Source organism: Sander vitreus, chromosome 8, assembly GCF_031162955.1.
Source record: "Sander vitreus isolate 19-12246 chromosome 8, sanVit1, whole genome shotgun sequence".
Taxonomy (NCBI): domain Eukaryota; kingdom Metazoa; phylum Chordata; class Actinopteri; order Perciformes; family Percidae; genus Sander; species Sander vitreus.
Genome location: NC_135862.1, coordinates 23,522,077 through 23,543,006, shown reverse-complemented (window position 1 = coordinate 23,543,006; position 20,930 = coordinate 23,522,077). Strand labels below are relative to the sequence as shown.

General features: G+C 41.5%; 1 protein-coding gene across 1 annotated transcript in view; it reads left to right on the top strand.

The window, feature by feature from the left end:
* b4galnt4a (beta-1,4-N-acetyl-galactosaminyl transferase 4a) overlaps window positions 1-20,930 on the top strand; it is a 141,999-nt gene that overhangs the window by 27,420 nt on the left and 93,649 nt on the right. The gene's annotated exons all lie outside the window — the stretch shown is intronic.

Sequence of the window (20,930 nt, the reverse complement as noted above, 5' to 3'; positions counted from 1 at the left end):
CTTTTGTTCATTATTATTTATTATTATAAGGTGCTTATTGTTCAATATTTCTATTGTCTGGTGACTACAACTATAAACCATAAAGAACAGTTTATACTTGTGACAATAGCTCTTACCCTCTCTTCAGTTTATAAATGAGCTTGAGAAGTATTTTAAGCTTTGAATTAAACAGCAGGAAAAACAATGCACTGTCCTTGAACTGGTTCTCAAAAAACGTTCTACATCCATTATTTTTAAACAGCCAATTCAAGCAAAGTAAGTTAAGAGTTTTAAAGTCCTTAAACCTGCATTCAATATTTTTTTGGGCCATTTGGGGCAGCGGAAACAAGCTGGTATTATTTAGAATACATCATTTATTTTTGTCTTTGTGTTTAAACATGCAATTACCATAAAGAAAATCAAATACGACTTGAGGACGTCCCCACGTAACCAGCGGTGTGCTCGTATTGCACTTAACGCCCACACAAACACACTCCACTGACCCCTGTGCATTTCCACATCAGTTTATGGAGATTGCTTTTCATGACTGAACAATAGGTTTGAGTGGCATCGTGAGAGTTGGAGCAGGATTAGACCTAACCTCCAAGGGCTCTCTCCAAAGCCCCTTTTGTGTGTGTTTGTGAATAGAAACAAGGTTCCTCGAGATTTGTCTGTCTGCCTGCCTGCCAGCCAGCCAGCCGTGTCCTACATGCTGTCTGCATCTTTGCTTAATTTATGTGTCATCTATGTGTGTGTTTTTGAGTGTGCAGTTCCATATGTATTCTATGGTATTAAGGGATCATTTTCTTTCCTTCTAGACTGTCGGTTGGGTCTGTCTGGTATAAGGTACACGGTGATTACTTGAAGGTCTACCTACTGTGCAGGGAAAAGAAACCGCCTCTTTCTCGTCTTCTCTTGCTGTCTAATTGTGCCTAAATGCAACATGAATAGTGAGCTGAGTTGATGTCTCTCTTTAGTCCCTAAAGTTACACAGGAGACCAGTGTATCGGCTTCTATCGCCCCCTGAATGTTTGACGATAGAAGGTAAATTTGATCCAGGATTTCACTGCAACCCCCTCTTTTGCTTCCATTGCCTCTCTAATCAACCATTGTAATTGACCGAGAGCATCTGGCCAGTTGTTTGTCTTTTCAGCTGGCTGAGAAATCACAGAGAGAATCAACGCATCTTAGCAATCATGGCTTCCTCAGCCAGTAATCATTCTGTAGAGCTCTCTGTTAATAGTGTATCTCCTCTCCCTGATTGTCTAAGGGCATTTCAGTAAGATGTTATTCCCCCCCCCCCCTCTCGTTTTTACAGTGAAGGAAATGTAGGAGGATGGGAGTTTCACCAGAGGTTCAGTTGTGCATGAACAGAAAATTACCGGGAGAAATCACTCTCCCTTCTCGTTTGATTTTTAGATGTATCTATTACCCCCTGCCTCCCATTCATCTCTGACATGCTGTGGGTTATAAATGAACACACAGGTGGACTGTACATGCGTGTGTGTGTGTGTGTGTGTGTGAGTGTGAGTCAGTTTGTTGCATGTGTTTCTGTGAGTGTGAGTGCATGATCAGCAGCCCTCTCCATCTTCTGACAAGTTGACCTGGTTTATGGTGTCAAGCGCTAGCATGGTCAAGGGTGGTGAGTGGGTGCTCCATTCATCCCGAGTAGTAATCATTTGACAGTATCGGTCCACCATTAGGCCCTGTGATGGATGCTTCAGCGAGGGGGAACAGATGGGTGGAGGCCGCTAAGGATGGAAATGGGACTTGTTTGTTGACATATATTGTAGATTTAGTGCAGGAATTCATTCATCCACGGCATACGATTTTTATATTTTTAACAAAATGTGGCTCACATTGAATTTTTTACAGTTATTTGCGGTGATGGCAACAGAAGATTAAGCCTATATCACATGCAAATCACAAGGAATAGAGTGAATTGAAAGAAACTTATCAGTAATGGAATTACATCGAGCACATTTTTAATTTACATTTATTCATTCTGCAGACGCTTTTGTCCAAAGCGACGTACACATTGGACATGCTCTTCTGTCTGTTGTGTTTGCCCGTGTTTGCATACTTGTTTTACTTGGCCCTATATATCATTGATGTTTGTTTGCATGCCCAAAGCGAGAACCCTGCAGTGTATGCATGTGTGTTTGCTAGCCTCCTCGGTTGTTTGCCCCTGTTTGCACGCATGAATACAAATTGGGCTGAGTTTCTTATGGCTAGAGATGCTGTTGTGAGTAAGTTTGTACCCCTCTCTCCCTATTTCTGTGATCTGTTAACACAGACTTTGCTCTGCTCTCAGCTGGCTTTTGGTGTAACTCATTGTCTCCTGACACAGCCCAGAGTCATTTGGTCTTGTGTTATAAGTAATATTGTCACCCCCGAGATAAACAACGGCGGTATGTTTTTCATGTAAGCATACACCTATGGATGTACAGACTTATGACTGTGGATACTACAGCTACTACATTTGACCCTTGGTCTTTTTTCTGTTTTATGTTATGTGCCTTGTACTGTTTTTGCCTGTAAAATGTACAAAAATTTCAATAAATACATGGTTTAAAAAAAAAAATATATTGTCACCCCCCTCTCCAGTGTTTTCTTGTGACCCTCAATGCAGGCAAAAGTGTGAGCGCTGCTGGCCTGTTGTCCTGAGCAATGAGCATCATGTGCATTCTTGCCACCCCGTATGCGTCATTGCTGCTTGTTTTTGTTTCCTTTGACCCTGAGTTCAGCCTTAAGGTAGTTTATCTGCAGGAAGTGTTGCATCTCTTTCCATCTTTGTCTTTTCAGTTTCTCTCTAACCCCTATGTGATTGCCTTCTCCATCAAACCCCTTTTTCTTTATGCTATGAATTCCTCCCAATGCCACATTTCTTTTATCCTGCTGCCTAGAAAAATAAAATATAAAATAAATCAGCTCTGCTGTTCTTTTGCATCCCTCAGTCTTTTTTACCTCTGTCTCCCACTCAGGCTGCTCTCCCTTTCCCTTTCTCCTCAGCTACCTGACTCTTCATCCCTCCTTTGTCTACTCGCGCCCCAATCTCAAACCCACACCTTTGCCTTTGGGCAAGGTGGACCGGGCTTATCTCTGCTCCGGCAAACATTCATTCGCAGCCACTGTCCTCCTCTCCTCCGTCCAGTCTTTTTACCCTCATCTACTGTCCTTCTCACCTCTCTGCACTCTCCTCCTTTCTCCTCTTCTTTCCAATTTCCTCTGCTCAAATGAGATGTTGTGTACAGAGGAGAGTGTGTACATTCCTTATCGCCAGCTCCTCTCCAGGTATTAGGTGGGGGAAATGGGCCTGTAATGAAACAGAGAGTACTGCTGTGCAAACACACGCCCGCCTGGTTTGTAGTTATTTTTGTGTTTGTGTGTAAAAGTATGTGTGTGTATGCGTATGCACGTTCGCGTACATTCTAGCGAGTGGCTGATTAAGGTCACCCTCTTTCTCATCTCATTACTTTTACCACTGTCCTCACTTCTCTCTGTTTGTCTCGCTCCGTCAGCCTTTTTCCTACTTCTTCTGTCTCTTACCATTTCTGTCTGTTCATGCCTCCCACTGCCTGTCTCTCGGTTCCTCTTTCTCTCTCAGTATTATCCTCCCCACAGCCTCAATCTCTCTTTCTGTTCCTTTCTCTACAGTGTATGTTTGTCATATGTTATTGTGCAAAAAATTATTTGGTATAAAGAAGTACTGACTGTACTTGTACTGTATGCTTGCAGAGTGCAAGTGCATATTGTCTTTCTGTCCCCGTCAGTCTTCTCCACCTACAAACCACCATCCTGCGCTGTGGTCTGTGCCCTCTCTGCTCCTCTGTTTCTCATGCATAGTAGATGCGTTCAGCAACAACAACAGGAGCTGCGTCTGTGTGTAGGGCCGGGTACTGAATTCAATACTTTTAGGCACCAAGCGAATTGCCTCTCAAGTATTGAGTATCGGAAAATTCCTCGTCATTCAATGCCCAATTTCAATACATAAGGAGTACATCTCGTCAGCGTCAGTGAGCCAATAAGCATGCAGCACGCTTCTGCCAAGATCTAATATTGTTTGTGATTGGCTGTCTAACGTTACACATTGCAGAGGCAGGCAGGACATGCTCAGCGTTATGCACAGAGATGGGGCTCACGTAGTAGGAGCTGATGAATAAATAAAAAAAAATTGTACCTTAATGTGTAATGTTGTAATTTCTTTTTCTTTTATAAATTGGTATCGAAAAAAATATTGTTTAGGAACCGGTATTGAGGTCACAGTATTGGTACCGGTACCGGTATCTGTATTGAATTTTTTTGAACGATACCCAGTCCTATCTATGTGCACCCTGCTGCTTGCCACACTGCTGTGATGTCTGGCATGACAATTGAATGTCTTCTGTCTTTGCAGAACTTGTTTCAGAGAGCTTTCACCAAGCCCACGTTAAGCAGAATGGGCTTTTGTCTTTAACGGTTACAGTCTTCCTCTATTTTTGTCTACAACACGCTCACAAATGAACAGACTTCTCTTAAGTACCTACTGAATTGCCATACACTGATCACTCTTCAGGAGCCGGCTTGAAATAGACTGATAGCTTAATTGGATAGCAGTGAGCTCTAAAGACAGTGTAATGCCTATTAAAGTGTGTCAGATCAGTGAATGATAGGTGACTTACTTGCAAGATTGTGTTATCCTATGACTTAAAGCAACTGACCAGTAGAAGCTGCAATTATTATGGTAATGCTGTCTTGAATCCAAAGCTAGTAGGGATAACAAATCCCTTAGGTTGACAAAATAAGTGAAATCAAATATTTACCCTTGATGATGTGATGGTATCCTGGATATTACCTTTTTTTCCATGCAATATTTAGTTCCACATCATGATAATGATTTTTATGTTGATACAGTACATTGACTTGCTCAAAGTACGTGGGAGGTGCAAAACCGATACCTTAGCTAAAAACTCAGGTATGGAAAAAAGGTGCAGACATGAACTACAGCGATGGAAAGAAAGAAAGGATGGAGAGATTCTTTCAGGTTAATACAAGCTCACGACTCAAAGGACGTCTTGTTTTGGCTCTACAGTGGGTGTGTACAACGACAACAGGAAAGTATGGTGAGTGTTGCTACAGGTAACAGATTGAAATATGCTTCTCAGCCTCCAGCTCATGCTCGGTTGCCCAAGGTGGCGGTTTTAAACATTGAATCCTCCTACAGGGTGAATGAATGGTTGCCCAGGGAGACGACTGCAAGGGTCCACAGACTCTGGTATACGATGAGGAGAGTGGAGACTGGTTCATATCTCTGCCAAATATTAGTTGTTAGCTTCCCGCCCATTCATTTTGCCTTAGGTTAAACAGAATGGGAATCTTGTGTAATTTCTGTGTTTACAAAGGTTTTCTGTCAGGTACGCGGTGCTTGGCTTAGTGGGTCATGAATTGCTGCATAGTGACGAGAGTTCAGATATGGGTCATAACACACTGCATATCAGTCACAGATGAATACACTGTGGAAGCTCCTCCCCTTTCTTCTGTTCCTCTCCTCTGATATAAGGTAATAAAAAGAGCAAGACCAATATTTTTTTGTACGTTCATTCTAACACATTGTCTCTGAACTGAAGTAAGTGCTCAGTTCTGTCACTGTACTGCAGTTATTACAGTACTACCCTGAAAAGCTACTCTTAACCAACACTTGAGACCTCTGGAGCGCTCCAAAATTCAATTTTAGCATTTTGATTTAGGCTTTTGCCCCATTTCACAGTCCAGAAACTAGTCTACTAGATGTAGAAAACTTATTTTCTACATCACAACATAACCTCTTCATCAAAAGATTTCTTAATGACCCCCACAACGATTGAAATACTTGATGTGGCCATGTCTGCACACGACAAACAAATGTTGACATGATGGCATCCAGTCAAAGTCACAGACTTTCAGATCTGTCAGTCAGCATCTAGCCAATTTATTCTCTGGCGTGTCTGCTTGTTTTTCGTTAAGGATGTTGCCAAGCAGGGGGAGACAGAAGCCGGAGATATTCGGACACTGTGCTTGGACACGTTGTGATCTGGCTCTGCAAATCAGTGGAAAAGTCATTGATTGAGGCCCTGTCTGTGCTCAAACACTGAGCAAGCTGGACATCTGTTCAATTAAGCACATTCAAATGATTTTTGTTGCACCCTCTACTTATCCTAGTAATACCATTCCCCTTGACAATCCCTTCAAAATGGACCCGGAGCTGTCAGATAGCTTTCCCAATTACTCACATACCAACTTTTAGCGTTGGTTTTATTTATTTCCTCCTAGCTTTTTATGACTCAACAGTCTTATCGTGTTTGATGTTTATGAATATGTATGTAATTTAGGGGTTATTTTTTGTTTTACATCAGGAAGTGGATAGATACCCTAAGTGTATCATAGGGTTTTGGGTGTATGCAGAAAGGAGTTTACAAAGAAAGTAAGAAATGTACTGTTAAGTCACAAACAGAATCCAGAATAGAGTGATGGTACACACCTGCATTTGCATATTCATCACTCCCAAGTGTGATTAAAAAATACACTGGGCATTGGGTCTTAATCAGCAGAATTATGCTGATGATGCAGATGAAAGCTGCAGAAAAGGCAGTAAGTGGACCTTGAGTTAAGAATTTCCATAAAGCCATACAGTGTGTCTTTTGTAAACAGTCCATCGCTTACGATCAATGATCAGACACTTGCTGTCTGCAGATGCCACACACATACAAAGACACCTCAAATGTTTCGATTTAAGCTCACATGACATGAGACGCATACCGAATTTGGCCTCTCTATGTCTGCTGAGTGTTTTTTTTTTTGTCAAGGCTGAGCAGGTCTCCCCCCTCCTTTCCTTTCCTTCTGGTGCGGTTAATGTGTCTCATCCCTGAACCCTCTCTCTGACCTTCCTTTTCATTTCCAAACCATCGACAGAGATGATGATCAGCGGGTTCTGTTGTTGCCTTCATATTTGCAGCATGACCAGTCTTTGCTGTTGCTGGAGGATACGAAAAAGGAACACCGATAAATAATTTACGGCAAGCAGGAATATATAAATGGGTAAACGGACACAAAACACAAAACACAATTGCAGCAGCTTGAATGAATGAATTGCTCTGTTGAGTCCTGTGTTCTCCTTATTGGAGCACTCTGGCCTTCATGACTGATTCAGGGTCAGCAGGACAGGGTTTTTGTAGCAGGATAAGTGAGTGAACTGATGGTGGGCCGGCTGATTATTTATTTTTTTTGCCTAGGTTTTATATAATTCTGTTTACTTAGCTGAATAGTTACACATACTGTTATTTTGTCTCACACTCTCCACCATAGCAGCAATATTGAATTAGTATATTGCATCTCAAAAGGTCAGTAGTTGCTAAGTATTGCTATAATTGGATTGTTCATTAGAGAGACGCTGACTAGGCAGTTCCCTCTTCAGTACCAAGAAGAAGATTCTTGTGTAATGAGATCTCTGTGCGTTATTATTTTACTAAAGCACTGTGAAACAACCATGTGGTAAAGAATCCTGTAATTTAATTTATACATTCGGAGTGAATTGTGTTGGCTCTTGTCACACGTGGCGTGTTGACAGTGTAGAGAGGTGAAAGAATGTTCTTATAAGTAACCAGTAACTGGCAGATGATGTGCTGAAGTAACTGTCAGAGCGGAGAGTAGAGGAGGGGGAGATGGGACGTGACAGAGTGGCCCCATTTGAGGTTGTCATCGGGTCCCAGGAGTGACAACAACGACCCAAGACGAATTGAGGCCCAGCTGGCTCTCTGGCCAGCTCATATAAGTAGCCTGGTCATAAATAGCCAGGGCCCCAGTGCAGGGTGGAGGTGGTTTGTCATCAAGCCTGGCCCCAGCCGGGACACGGACTGCCTGCCGAGAAAGGGAATTTATCACTGTACAGTGATAAGACAAGGCCATTATTGCTTCTGTCCTCTTCCTTCTCCTTCCTCTCCCTGCTTGTATGGAACACATAACCTCCTCCTTTTCGTTAGTTTCCCCCGCTCTGTGTTCCCCCTTCCTCTGTCCTCCTTTCCCTTCTCCTGTCTTCTTTCATCTTTTATTCTCATGTTGTAACCCCTCAACACCCCTACCGCTGCATTTCTATCCTTTTTTTTTTCAGGCTCCCTCTTTCAGCACCCTACTTCTTCTATCTCTCTTTCTCTCAGCACACAGGCGATATTATCATGGAAGTAATGACTGCTTGGAACAATGATAATCAGATACTCGGTAGAGGATAATGACCACACCGGGGTTCTACACGGAAACAATATTCAGGTATTAATCCCTGCTGACGCGTCAGATGGCTGCAGAAAGTGACTGAGAGGAAAGGGGAAAGCAGAGGAGATAAGAGAAAAGGAAGAAAAAAATAAAAGCTGTGTAGGAAGAGCAAGTGCAAGCGAGACAGCTAAGAATTAGGTGGTGAGAGAAGAAAGGAAAATGGAGGAGGGGGTTTGAGATGGAGACAAAAAGGGAGTGCGATGGTAAACAGAGTCAGGTTATTTAGGGGTCAGTCTTGTCTCAAGTGTTTTGCAGTTTCTGAAATACAATTTGTCTCTGTCTTTTAGTGAGGCATTGGTAAACTCTTCCTTTTCCTCTTCCTCTCTTTCCTTTTTCAGACACCTCAGTGTCTTCTTCTCTTTTTGCCCCCCCCTTTTTTGCTCTGTCATTTTTATTTTATTTCTGGCTCACATATAGCACGGTGCCCCGGTGCTTGGTGCCTCGAAGCCTGGACCTCGACTCTCAAGTTTATGTAGTGTACGCTTTATTGGATGCAGGCCTGGTGCAGGCTCCTCTCTCATTGTCTCCCTGCGCAGCGGCTCAGTTGTCAGGAGCGGGAGAAGATGGATGAATTATCGCAGAGAGGTCTCCTCCAGCACTCTCACCTCATTTAGATGCTCCGCTTGGATCCGACTCTTGCTAACATCGTGACAGCATGTTAGCCTAGCACCAAGGCTCGTTGTTTCTTTGTTTACAAATGTATACTAATGAGCGAGGGAGCTCAGGAAGTGTGCAACCCCTGCATGCTCACTCTAATTCCTTTCCCCAGTGACACATCAGCTGCGACAGTTGTGGCTCTGCAGTGGCTCAGAGTAGCCTCACGTTCTCAGTCTTTTAGCCTTTGTGTAAGAAGATGTCCTGTTGCACATACAAGGCATCTAGAGGGAGTTTATGTTATTTGCATTTGTTGTAAACCACATACAGCAGGTGTGTGTGTCTACATAAAGTCCATCAATCTTGGTCACTGTCGTTCATCTCTTCATCTTCCGATTGTCTTATCTCACTCTCTTGCTCCGTAGCTTCATTTAATGCCTCTTTTTTTGTGATATCTTGTGCCATCGATCATGATGGAAATGTCTCCTTTTGCATTCTCGTCTCCATGGCAAGCCAGAGTAGGGCCAAAGCAGACCTTGTAGGCCTCTAGACAGCCAGTGGAGTTCACAGAGGAACTAAACAGCAGGAGGAGATGGGGAGAGGCAGACAGCCATTTAGAGGTGAGCAGGGCGAGTGGGTTGGCAGGTCGCAGAGGGATCAGACCGTTTTGCTCTGCAGCCTATGGCCAAATACCAACTAGACGGGAGATTGACAGAAATATATCAGCTTTTTCTTTTTTTACTCTAGTTTTTGCCAATATGACTTGCCAGCTAACTAGCCCCCTAAGATATATATATATATATATATATATATATATATATATATATATATATATATATATATATATATATATATATATACACACGCACACACACACACAAATGATATATGCCATATTTTAGACTAACACACTCCCTCCTACTGTAGGTCCTGTTCAGCTGCCATTAGTGGGATAAGTGTTACAAACCTCAAGAGCAGATAATATGTGTGTTTAAGTTTCAAGTAGAGAGTAAGTAGGATATTAACCTCTTCAGAACCCATATGGTCTAGAGATAAGCAGTAGGCACTTTCATGGCTTTCACAGCCTTTCTGATTGTGTATGTAATCTATTGACTACTTAAGCACCCTTCACATTTCCACACTATGGCAAGTACTGTAGGGATAAATATGCATGAATGGAAGGCCAAAGATTGTCTTTCATATTTGTACACATACTACTGTAGATGTAATGTAGATGTAATGTGTGTGTGTGTGTGTGTGTGTGTGTGTGTGTGTGTGTGTGTGTAGCCTAACACTGCAATAAGGTCATTCCACTTTCTCTCGGGCTGTCAGTGAATCTTTGAGTGCACTGGGCCTTGGGGCTCTGATTTTATGTTTGTCTCCATCCAAAGCGTTTTGTTTTTTGTTATTTCATTTTTCCTAAGTGGCAGCTTTAGTAAGCTATTAGTGGAGTGCAAAACATTACCAGAGCTTAGAGGAGAGGGTAGAAGAGAGGAAGAGAGAGCACATTAAGCATCTCTGCAATCACTCTTTCTCTCTGCCCTACACCCCAACAGGCTTACACGCACACTTTCTTTCTTACTACATGCTCTTTCTGCTGTCTTTTCACCCATTACTTTCTTTCCATCTCTCCCATGTCCTTTCCTGCCCCTCTCTATCACAGTATCTTTGTCTCTATTTATCTCATCTCCAAAGCCTTATATTGCCTCTTGTCTTATTGCACTCTCTCTTTCTTCAGAAGGGTGTGTTGTTAGAGCTGAACTAAAGGCCAGGGAGTGAAGTACTCAGAGCCAAGCCTATTCATCTGTTTCACAGTAGCCCTCCACTCTGCTTCATTACTGACTGGCTAATGGTACAGATCAGTGCAGTTTATTTTGCTATAATTAGCTAGCTCCATTTGGCCAGCGTAGCCCCAGTGAAGCCTGCTACACTTGTGCTGCCCCCTGCCATGTCACCCTGTGTATGTGTGTGCACAAATGCTTGGCTGTTGCCCTGGAAAGTGTCATTAAGAAACTATACTGGCCCATCAGTTTGACATCCTCCATTACCTTGTGTCAACCATGTCTTATAATGTCATGCCCTGATGGCAGAGCAAAAAGCCATGAGCCTTGTAAAACTTTATAAGCTCTGCGCTTGTAAAGAAGTAGTAGTGTATTGAAAATGCATTGCAGAGAGAGGGGGATAGAGAGGGAGTGAAGGTGACTAAGTAAATCAGTTAATGGCTGGCTGAGTAATGAGTGATTGAATGAGTGAACATGCGCACAACCGGTGAAATGGTAGGCTGTCACCGTGTGGTTACACCCTCTCCTTTACTTCTCTCTCACAGACTCTCGTCCTTGCAACCCACTCGAATTCCTCTCACAGTCTCCACCAGTGTCCCAGTCTCCCCCTTCCAGTTTAATCTTCTCCCCCCTACCCTCTTGAATTCTAAACCCTTGCACCCTTGTCCCCCTCTCGCTTAATCTCCCTCTCTCTCTCCCACTCTTGTGTTCTGAAAAGCCTCTTGTTTCCTCGTCATATGCAATTTTAATCTTGTTCCCCGATGGAGGGAGAGGAGGCGAGGGGTGTATTTAACGTTCTATCACGTTGCTAGTGCCAGCTCAAGGGGAGCACAGCCTACCTTACTGAAATGGAGTCATAGTGTAGTCACTGAGTAGAGGAGATCAACCCTGTCAATAATTTACAGAGTGTGCCTATGCTGTGCATTTGTCCAATGTTCTTCTAACTCTTTTGTCTGCTCATCCTTCCAAAGTTTCTTTCCTGTTTCAACGTTGGATTCTTGCTTATCGTTTCACTAGGGTGACCGGATTTCCCAGAAATAAAACCGGGACACTTTGCGCGTGACCGTAGTGCTCGTGCACGCACATGCTTTTTAACGTGAACATGTACCAGCCCAGGTCAGACATAGACACAGACAGATTAGACACAATTTTGCCAACAGCACACGTAGGCCTACTGCTCACAACATAATGGGATATCTCAGTTAATATTCATGAATTTTCTAGTCATATAAATTGTCTTTTCAGGAAACCGTGACTTGTAGTAAGTAGCAGTGAGTGATTGGGAAGTACTACAGCAATCAGAATGAGAAAAACTAATTTCATTGAATTTTGGTGAATATTTTTCCTGTCCTGCTTCCATATGAATTGTCTTTTCAGGAAACCATGACCACCAGTAAGTAGCAGTGAGTGATTGGGAAGTAGCCTACTACAGCAATCAGAATGAGATTTTTATTTCATATTTTCCAGAAATAATAATAACTGAACTGTACTGTATTGGGAAGTAATGCAATCATCATGAAAACAAATTATTAGTGAATATTTTTTCAAGAAATGGCCAACGTTTTGCATCCCTACTGTCATTGCCGATCTACCAAAACGGTAATTTGTCAACGGTCCCTTACACAGAACCTAGCGACAGAACAGATGATGAAGTGCTATGAAGCTTTATGTTGGGTACAAATCTCTAGCGATAATAATTGTAGTTGTTTTCTCTTGATACTCTGTAATAATGTCAACTTTCTTTGACCCTGATCACATCATTGACCTGAATTGCGTTGTCGATCTCGAACGAAGGGGAAGTTAAAATCGAATATCAACTGAATATCAAATGTCCAGCCAACTTCACTGCGCTTAAAACGAGATCGATAAGAAGAGGCATTGCAACAATGTTTACAAATATACATTGTAACGCTGGCTGCACAGATTATGCAGACGCAGACCGCTACGATTGACTGACACACACACATTGTTAAAATCATACGCTGGACGCTTTATTAGTCTTTCTACATGGGTTTAGTTAATGCTCGGGGTATAATAACACCACGTCGGCTATGTAATCGCTGACAACTGGGACAATTTCATAGTGGTTGGTGTAAAACGGGACATTTTAGCGTCCCGACAGGCTTTTGTCGGGACTCGGGACACACAACTCAAAATCAGGACTGTCCCGGTCAAACCGGGGACGTCTGGTGACCCTACGTTTCACGCAATTTTCAGATCCTATCCATCATTACCAATCACCTACTTTATTAGGTAAACTTGCTCACTGATGCAAACAGCCAACAACTGCAAACAGCTAATCCGTATGACGCTACAAGTTTAAAGGGGACATATTATGCTTTTCCAAATTTTCTGCCACATCTACAATATTATAATGTTGGATTTTCATGTAAAATTAATATATATCACATGTTAATAATAAGGTAAACACATTTTAGAGAAATCCCTGTGAGCTAAAACGTTCAGATTTCCAACTGTTCTGAACGCTCCAGTTTCAACAGTTTTTTTCTGCTCTTGGCTAAGTATTACGCAACTCTAAGCCGGCCTTCTATGATTGGTTATCTGCTCCAGGCAGGAACTACTGAAGTGTTTTTTTTAAGCTACTGCTGTGTTAACATTGTCGCATGTAGCTACATGCTACGGCAGTAAACAATGTCATCTTGGCTGCCAGTGTGGTTAAATTCTCCCCAATTCCGGGTCACATTACTCCTAAACATTTCTGGTTATGCATTATTTGGTTTAAAAGCCTTATCTGCGATTTTTGACTGTAGAAAGTGCTGCTATATTCCGTTAGTGTCCACTGCTAACTATAGTTGCTACATGCTAACGGAAGTAAAAGTTGTCATCTTTGCTGCCAATTTGTTAAATTCTCCCCAATTTTGGGTTGCATTACTGCTGAAACATGTCCGATTGGGTGGTGTCTGGTTCAGGAGCCTTTTACTGCGATTTTTTGACGGTAGAACGTGCTGCATCGTTCTGTAATCTAACGTTAGCCTACTGCTAAATATTAAGTAGCTGCAGTATGTGTTTTTTGAACATTAAAGCATGTAAACATGTTCTAGCACTAACACAAAAAACAAGTATTAACTTAAAAATGCTTTATAATAGTTGCCCTTTAAGAGGATCATTTGCTGTTGAAACCACACATTAGATCAGACATGGAGCATAAAATAGGCAACTGCGATTGAAGTGTGGCTGATGCAGTGCCAGAGGCTGTTGTTTCAGCATCACAGCTGGCCTCCTGGGATTTTTAGTGTGATAAAGAAAAAGATAACATGCACCTAAGCAAACAAAACCACCTTGGTAGTGAGGAAGGTCAAGGGCAGATGGCTAACAGGAGGGCTACAAGTATACAACAGCTCAGTACAACAGTGCTTTGCAAAAGGACATGTGTTCTTCAGTTCTTCAAACCTTAAAGCAGCAACAACAGAAGATCATGCTGAGTTACACTTTTGTCAGCTATGACAAAACTAGAACGCTGTAGCGCTCACATGATCAACAAACTCTAAACATCAAACAGTGGAGTATTTGGTGTGACATGCTGACAGCAGGGTGAGATTTTGATGTAAACAGAATTAAGTCATCCATCGGCCCTGCCTTGTATCAAAGAAACAGGCTCGTAGGTCAGGCTTGAGGTTATATTAATTTACAGAAATGACTATAACCTCCACCCGGTCTCTTGGATTCAGTCCAGTAAATCTAAAAAATAAAATCTTTGGATTTTTCATTCATTCAACCTTTTTTTTTTTTACTCGAGAGATCGAGGGGCTGAGCTCATTTACAATGACATCAAATTACAAAGACAAAGAAAACAACACAGAAAAGGAATTTAGCAACACCGTCATAAGAACATAGAAAGACACTCACACTTTACAAAATGGAAAAACAATTTGATTAACAGATAAGAACAATCAGGATAAAAAATAAATAAAACTATGTAAAGCAATTACAAGTAGAAGTTTGGAGGTCCAAAATCAGATTTCTAAAATGTCCAAAAGGCATAAGTGAGTTGATTTTAAGAAGGTAGGGTTAGTATGACACCATTGCTAAAAGATCTGTTGCAAGTGCAATATGCTATTTAGTCCGAGGGATCAAAATAAATATGGAGAGTTTCCAGTACCAAAAATACTACTACTTTAGTTGCTTGTTTTTTGTCAAAATATTGGATTACTTCCCAATATGACAATAGCACAAATAAGAAAGTAGTTCTGTCAATCAACAGAAAAATAATCAGCGGTAATTTTAATCGTCATTCATTGATTAAAAGACATTTATCAAGATTTTTTTTTATTTCTCAAGCTTCTAAAATGTGTCATATATAATTAAATATGTTTTAGTTCGGGGATGTCTCTTGGATGAAATAAGCATCACTTTGGGCTCTGGGAACTTGTCATGGGCACTATTTTATATACTTATTAAAAACAGTGAAATCTTTTATAGACGCAATGATCAATCGATTTATTGAAAAGTAAAACATAATCGATAATAACAATATTTTATTGTTGCTGCTCTAGAAATTTGTACTTTGAATGTTAACCAAGACAAATAAAAATAGAGTTTGACCTTTTTTTGCACATTTTAAAGTGAATCTGTAGTCATGAATCATATTTATTTGTGAGTATTAATTGTGCTCGGCTGCGCCTTTTTGTAAAGGAGGCCATGTAGGAACAACTACAGAGATAAAACTGTCAAATGAATTGTGATAATGACGGCTGGCGTTGTTCTGTGAGCTGCTGTGGTTGACTGTGTGCTATTATTTCCCCTCTTTACCACAGGGCTATTACGTGGGACAGATTGTGAGGGCTCCTAAACAGATTATTATTATTATTATTATTATTATTATTATTATTATTATTATTATTGTTATTATTATCTCATTTGTTATGCCTGGACTTTGTCACATTGGTTTAAACTACATTCCTCCTACTTAACCATCTCGATTTTAGTTATCTCTTCTATTATGTTCAATCTCGTCTTTTCTCTTCTAACTGCCCTCCGCCGCCGTTGTTGTAGCTCTGGCTGTGCTCACTTCTTTTATTCCGCGATTAGCATTCCGCTGTATCACCATTCTGTCTATCACTTAACATACAGGGGAGCACCGCCTTGAACTGAAACCCAGTGCTTGTTGTCAGTCTTGATCAAAGATAAAATGAGACTCAGAGATACAACATGCACGCACACACACATGCATATATTGCATGCATATACGCACAGTAACGCCCATACATATAAATTTGCACCCGTACAGCGGAGATGAGAGCTCCGACAGCTGTAGTTCGCTGAAAGCTATAGAGTTCAGAATAATAAAGGGCAGCCAGACAAGGTGAACGTATTACTCACTTCTCAAAAGTAGAGGAAGCCAAAGAAAGTTTTTCCCAATCCTTGTCTCTATTTACAGATTATACCCACATCAACCTAGGATAAGACTCTTGTTTATTGTGGTTTTTATACCCCATCACAGACTTAACACTCCAAAAACCGCTCTCTATCTCTGTCCTCTCTGGAGGTTATAGAAGTTGCTCTCCACCATCTTGTCTGCACAGTAAATAGTGCTGTAGTTTTAGAAGCATGGGACATAAACAGATTAGGCAGAACATAAGAGACGAAGCTCCTAAATGATTAGTATTCCGCCTGATCTCCTCCGGTTGGTGGAGCTCTGGTCGATTGGCTTCCATTAACCTGCCAGTCTGCTCTTTATTACTTCATTAGAGCCCGCATGGAGGCTTGAGGTAGTCCCGTCACAGTACAGGGACTGGGACTGACTCCTGACTCGCTGCAGCTCGCCATAGTCATCAGACTTACCTCACCTCACAGCTGCACCACACGCAGCATGTGGTTTCTGTGTGTGTGCATGTAAATGCATGCAGTGAATCCTTTTCTTTCCGTCCTTTTTAACTGTATGAGTAAATGATAGCAATGCATGCTGGTTACTTAGAACAGCAGTCCTATCGTGGGATAAAAAAACAACAACAACCTTATCGTTCGTATGGCTGATTCACCGCCACAGTACTTGTTAAGGAAAAACTCAGGAGCAGCACAACTCATTTCACATACGTGAAGAAATTTCGGGAGACTTATGACTTACACAGGAGCATTTAATGAACACTCAATTGAGGAGACAGTGAAGCAGGCAGTACAATTTAACCATGATGTGTTATTGTGCAGTGCCGTCACAACTCTCTGAAGTTCCTGTCTTCCTGAAGGTGTGTTTAAACTCATGATGGAGGCGTCACGTTTAGCTGAACCTTTAAGGTAAACAAAGATATTGCAGTCGCCTAAAACACAGATGCTAAAGCCTAGTTAAGCCCATCTCTCTCTCTGGGATGTATGCTAAGGTGGGACAGGCCCACTGACCTCCAAAAGGAGACAGTCCTGAGACAAAACATCCCCTTTTCATACAACTGCCTAGATTCCCTGTTTTCTGTAGAGAGACGAACATAATTATACATGACCAGGTTTGGTTATTACTAGAGACTGGCCAAATATTCTCGTCCCCTGACCTGTGACCTATGAATGACCTGATGTTGTCTAAGCTTTCCTGTTAGTCTCATCATACCACAACATGGTGCTATTGTATTAGTTCTTTAAACCTCTACTTCCTGCCAGCGGGGAACATTATTTATGAGTCATTCCAATTGCAGCACCACATCTTTCTATCTGACAAGCTACTTATGAGCATGTGTGCACACATGCATGCATTAAGCGTGATATGACTCTAGAGTCATAGTGAGAGAAACAAAGTGTCTCCCCTGTGCTTTCTTTCTCACGGTGGGAAATCTATAGCAGGAAAAGCCTCTCCTTGATTTCATGTTGTTTATGGAGAAGGAGAAGACTAAGAGAAGAGTCGGAGGAAATGCAATGCTACCAAGACACGACGGGCGTCACCGCGACGTGTTGTTAAATTTTTCGAGAGGTGCACGTCAGGCTACGGTATAGGGTCCGGCATAGGTCCGTGTCTCCGCCTACCTACGTACGTAGCAACGGCATAGAGTTTACGCAGAAGTATAAATCACGCTTGAGTCAGGACACATTTATACACATACTTAAACGTACGTGTTATATGTAAGGCATATGTTGGCAAATAATGTTGAATGACACACACACACACACACACACACTACACAACTGCAAGTGATTTGCAGTACTCATTAGAGTATAGAATAAGAATATATTAGCAGTTAAAGTTCTTTTTGTCTTATCTAAAGGGACTCCGTGAATGGGGCACTAATTATTTAAATGTAACTATAATGATATAGCAGTGCAAAATGTCTTCCACGATACACATACACTAGATAAAGCCATTTTCCTTATGGCTTTGCATAGGTGCAAAGACCCATTTTGTACTCTTAGTGCTTAAGAAGTCTTATTTTCTCAGGAAAGAAGTTCAGTCCAACATTCTCCTCAGACTTCAAAAAACAGTGCTTGGGGGACTTGAAGAAGAGGAGAAATGATTTAAAAGTGAATTATTTGTTAAAGTTTGCCTCCTAATGTTGGTCGACTGCTTTGTGTTTTCATAGGTGATTTTCTTCCCGTCAAACTAATGCTTTCAGTATTTTCTCTATTTATTGACGGTATTAAAGAAAGCTCATGTGGATTTGGCTGTCAGTTTGACCATCTATGCTGCTTGAACATTTATCTTGCATACAAAGTACATTGCATTCTTATCACCTTATTGTGTGTATGGAGGTCATTATGAGTATGATATACAGTGGGGGAGGGGCTGTATTATTTCTAAGTCTGATGTATTTTAACCATGTTATCTTGGACAGTGGGTTATTTTCAGCAGTTTGCTGTCTCTATTTTTGAGGTTCGAAGCTGTCACTCATTTTATTTCAAAGTAAGACTGATATGAGGTTTTTGTGTTTGAGGCAAGGCAAAGGGGAGTCTCACCTGGTTCCCTGGAGCATTGCCTGCTCATAATAGATAGATCAGATAAACAATTAAGGTTAGATGTGCTGCTAGTTGACTCATGCAGTGACTCATGCACTGTTTACTCAGAGGAAGAACAAAAATAAACAGCACAATGAAGCGAAAGATCAATCGCAACGCATAAAGAAATGGATTTGCTATTTATTTTCCATTGCGGTGATTGTACAGTAGGTAATATATGATATTACAATTATCAGTATCATATTCTTTATTTAATATCTTCATGTAGGTGGATGCGATCTTTATGAAATCTACAAAAGAGTTTTTAGTTACATAGTAAGATCAAAACTTGGAAGTTGAAATGTCCTGCTATTTTTGGCTCAACAATGGCAGGAAAGCCAGGTTTGAAGTGAGACGAAGTTGAGCACGGCTACTCTGTGGTGTTTGCTCTTTGATCTGGTGGAGCTTTGATCGACCCCGGAGGACGTACTTAGACTTTCCACGTCGAGGTTGGGTGACAGTTTTCACAGCGCGGTTTCTGTGGCTCAAGTGGCCTGGTTTGACAAGGAAATGGCATTCGCTAAAAGCTTCCTCCACTTCCATTGCTTGGTATTGTGTTTTTTTTGTTCCTTTTCTTTTTTTAGTTGGGGTGACCTTTCCAGTGTCCTGGTTTGACAAGAGTCAGACAACTGGCAACACAATATACCCTTACACAATCAGAGAGCAAGATGCAAATACAGTTTAGGGTGGATTGCATTGTAAACATTTTCTCCTTGGTTTCATTTATTCAGCAAAAGGAGATGATTTTTCATATTAAAGCAGATTCTGTATTACAGTTGTTTTGGAATCATTGAAATTGCAAAGGGAATGGAGGGAGACAGGCAAGACGATATCCAAACAAATGAGGTAAACAAATTATCGTCACAGATTATGTTTGCTGAAGACTTTCATGGGATGGAGAGCAAGTTGTACAAGAGGGAAACTTTCACTGTTTGCTACATTTTTATTTTGTGGGTTTTTGGACTTAGATTGTTTTTCATTGTTTTTCTACCGTCTCCTCTCTGTCGCTTTAGGTGAATGACGAGTGAGCATGCAGCGAACTGTCATTTGTCTTCTCCCCGACTGCATCAATCTCGCCGCAGTCTAACCCTAACACACACGCACGCACGCACGCACACAGACACACACACACACACACACACACACCTTATTCACCCTACTCAGACTCATGTTAAGAGGACATATTGGAAAACCATCCAAAAACATTAGCTCTCATTATGCTTTATAGCCACCCGTTCTCCCCATTCTGTCTTTTAATCACAATCCATCCCCTTGTGTGTATGTGCGTGTGGCTGTATGCATGTGCATACACTACAGCCACCCCCACAGTAATGAACCACTTTCACTGTAATGCATTTGGGACAACACAAAGTGCCCCCCTCCCTCCATCCCTCCCTCTTGCTTTTTATGGGGGAATCAATGACACAGGCACCACCTTTTATGGCAGCCCATCCGAGCTGCAGCAATGTTGTGCATTCGAGAACCATGTCAGCCAAATGGCATTGAATGCTGTGTAATAGAAATAAAAATAGATTGGCGTGAATAGGGTATGGATTCCTTTTTTTATATGAACTCTTCGTAGAGGTAGAAACCCTATAGGAATCCTAAATACACACCTATAGGAATTGTAAATACAAACAACCAGGCTCTCATAAAGTGCTGAATATCTTGTTACTGCTCTGTGTTGAATTGAGCTTCGGTTTGATCATCCATGACAGTGTGTGTGTGTACACATGCGCATGTGTTTTGCTGGCAGCACGGAGACATAAGAATGTTGACCATATGCTCTGTGATGGACACACAAAAAACACACGCATGCACGCACACACTTGTAATGAGTGGATTTAAAATCCGGTTGTTCTCTCCCGGCCAAGGCAACTGTCATCATTGTGCAGCAAAACTCCCATAATCCATCTGTGGCATGACAGCATCCTAACAGCTCCACTTCGCAGCAAGAAAAGCTATTCTTTATGTCTCCATTTCTCGGTCTCTTCCTTTTTTCTCCCATTTTCACTCCCCTCTCTTCACATTTCCCCTTCGGACTGGTTTTTATTCTTCTATCTTGTCTCCTTTGGTTTTTCCAATTACAACTTTTTCACTTAGTCTCCTTTTTTCTGCAGAAACTTTTATCTGGGTTTGATTACACTAGAGAGACTCAGTAGGAAGACAAATTAGTGATAGCTCGAAATGACTGTTGACCAAGATGATTATGGTAATGAAGATATTCAGAATTATAATTATGCTGTAGAGATGATAGAGATGAGAATGACAATGATGCTATTAATGACAATTCAAATGGAGATGAAGATGATGACAATGAGGATGATGATGAGGTTGATGACAGCAACAATGGCGATGATAATGGTG